This window comes from Pagrus major, chromosome 22 (assembly GCF_040436345.1).
Source record: "Pagrus major chromosome 22, Pma_NU_1.0".
NCBI lineage: Eukaryota > Metazoa > Chordata > Actinopteri > Spariformes > Sparidae > Pagrus > Pagrus major.
In genome coordinates, this window is record NC_133236.1 from 7,541,646 (window position 1) to 7,544,996 (window position 3,351).

The window sequence follows — 3,351 nt, forward strand, 5'->3', positions numbered from 1 at the left end:
AAGGATACTAAAAGATAACACCCATCACAGCCACAGTCTGCTCACCCTGCTGCCACCTGGCAAAAGATACAGAAGTATCTACTGCCATACCACCAGACTACAGAGCAGCTTCTTTCCTCAGGCTGTGTGGCTCCTGAGCTCACCCTTAACACTCCATCATAAAATATTGTTTTTCTTGTAGCATAAAGGGACAACAACTTGCATTTCATTGTACAACCCTGTGTGGTTCAACGTATCACGATGAAGCAATATTGACCAAACATTGAAGTTTATGATTACTGACCCCCAGCGTTGTGCCTGAACGCGTTCAGTGAACGATCGTTCATGAACTCGTTCATATTTTGGGCGAACGTGAACTGAACATACTGTATTTCTGCCTGATGAACGTTATTGTGAACGCGTTCATTCTGGCATTTGTGAATGGCGCTCTCTCACAGTTTAACTTTGTTCAAGAGAGTGTCAGATTTCCATAGAGCCTTCCAGGCAAAAACCCGGCTAAAACACACCGTAAACAGGCCTTAATGTGTAGCGGTAAAAACCCCCAATCTGGCAACACCAGCCACCACAGAGTCGCACCGCCGCATGCGTCATCAAAATGCGAAGCATGGAGGCAAAAACAAACGAAGGCAGCAGCACTACCTCAGACTCTGCATCCACCATTAATTTGATTACTTAAAACAATGTTATGAAAAGTTCAGTGATGATTCAGGTGGGAAAAATCTTACCTTTTTGCGTAAACTTTGCCCGCCGGGTTTCAAGAAGCAACTGTCCTTGGCCCTGCACACTTTTGGACTTTTTTTTTCATCAATTATTATTATTCTTTTAGTTATTTATGTGGACTGTAACTTGTGACAGATCTTCATTCAGTTAAGGTATTTTCACTCACTGGACAGAAAGTAGTAGCACTGTCCATGGCCTTGGACTCTGACTGACTCTTTTTAAGTTATTGGGTTTTTTTTGTTTTGTTTTGTTTTTTACCTATTCATTTGAGCTGAATATTGCACTTTTATGACCCAAGTTCTAGAACTTTTCTTTTTCTTTGGGCAAACAAGTCAGGAAAAAATACATTCACAAAAAATTGAAAAGTGACTTAATGAAAAGATAAATAATGTTTAAATGTTTTGCACTTTGAGGTACAACCTTAGTTTCCTACCTCAGCCTGGTTCCTACCTCAGATTGTGTTTGTGTTAGTACAAGAATTATGTCGACACATCTTCTGGACTTTGTTGTTAACAGTATACTGCAGTTTAGAATGGTCTCCTTGAGGGTTTTACTATTTTAAGTTGTAATTTGTTTGTAGAACCTGCCTGGTATATTTTTCCAGTATTGCTTTTTTTAGGTTCCTTTTTAGTGTGGACTGAAATGGAATTTGATGTGAATTGTTTCCAGGTTTGGAAAATTATTAAAATGGAAAAACATTTGCACCTTAAGGACTACTGTCCTGTTTTTGTTTTAATAATTCCTCATTAAAAAGACCATTCAAGTTTTTCCTCATATGTTTGAGAATATACTGTACACAACTGGGACTGTAAAATGACTTTTGCAGTGAACCAATTCAAGGCAGGGATTACAACTCCTCCAAAACACATCAAAGAAAATATTTATGCATTTTATAGGACACAGGGTTTTAAAATGATGGTACCATATTGGTCAACATTATTTACAGTATTTCTGAAATTATTATCATCTATATTTGTCCTAAGCTGCAGATACTGCACGTATTTTCATAACAGCTCTGCTTTTGGATGGCACAGATGAGACGGAATGAAGGAATTTCACACTCTGCTGCCATCCAGAAGTCCAGCCAGGATGTGCTGCTGGTGAACTTAGCAGATGGAAGAAGGAAGAGGGGGATTTCATACTGCTCTCATCATCTCCTTATCTCCCACACCTCTATACCTGTTTCTTTCTTGCATCTGTGCTCTTCTGTCTGTCTTCAGCATATTTGCTCATTCTGTTTGTTTCTTTTGTTATCACTGGACTCAGCTGTATTGGTATTTTCAAATGGACCCTGAGAAGAATAGCTGTCAGCTCAGCTGTCCCTCTTCCAGGATCTAAAACCTCCCTCAGTCCCTTACCTCGACATGTCTGTCTTTTCCTCCTCAGCTCTCCACTGTGTGCGACTGTGTGCAAACTCACCAACACCTCCAATAAAAACCAAAATAGAAACGACGCTTGTCAACATCTACAACTCATGCCTGGGCAATCCCACATGGAACAATTAGATTGTTTTTCCCCTTCTCTAATCCTCTTGCTTTCCTCATAAGGAGAATGTCAAATGCTTCTTCTCCCATGGGTGGGTCTAAAAAAAAAAACAGAAAAACAGATAAAAAACATCCCACACATTTAAGCAACCACTGCCATTTCTTGTTATATGATACCCAGTAGTTATCTGAATGCAGCCTTCCTGTCAAATGCCACTCAGACATCGTTATCTGCAACAAAGTGTCACCTACAGTCGTCATGTGTCCTCCTGACAATACTGTGAGTGGATCCATATCTCCCAAGTGGATCACTCGATCTATACTGAGTGTTATGAGCAACCTAACATACTGTGTGTCTGTCACATTCCTATCTTGTAATTGATGTTCATGGCTAAAGTTATGCAAGAGGTGTTCTCATACTCTTATAATCCTCTTACCTCACAGACCGGGACTTGTGCGTTGGCTCACCAAACCCCCACGGAGGAATGACGGTCGCGTCCAATTATGCCATTTGCGCTTCACGTCTCACCAGCCACGCACTTCTCCACCTCATTTCACTCGACTTCCACCTCCTCTCCAAGTCACATCGATATCACACCACCGTTCCCTCGTCGTAACATCAAACAGCCTGGTGGGAGCACTTCATCTCATCCTTGAGCTGTGGAACAAAAAGGTACAGACACAGCATTTCAGTCTAGTCTAATGGAGGACTTTCTTTACAGTTACACAGTATGCACTGATTCTTTACTGCGGTGTTGCTTAAATGATCATTTCACACTTCAAAATATATTCTCTGATAGCCATGCAGATAGTTTTAGCCTAGATTTGAAGATAACCTACGATGAGAGTCCAATTATTGCACTTGCCTACAAACTAGTGCAATAATTGACTGAAATCTAAAGGATAATTTAACAACATAAGGATTGGGGTTTTTGCCATCAATTTTCAAGTTTACAATCATGATAATCATGTTGTGCTGAATGTAATCACTGCCCAGATTATTTTTAGAAACTTCTTTGAGTGGGTAAAATGTAGTTGGACAGCAGCTGGAGTTGCAAGGAGGTGGCTGTGGTTAATGGAAGTCAAGGCAAAAAAAGCACTTTGGTTAGGGTTGTTATTTTGGTTATATATCAAAACAAATATATTG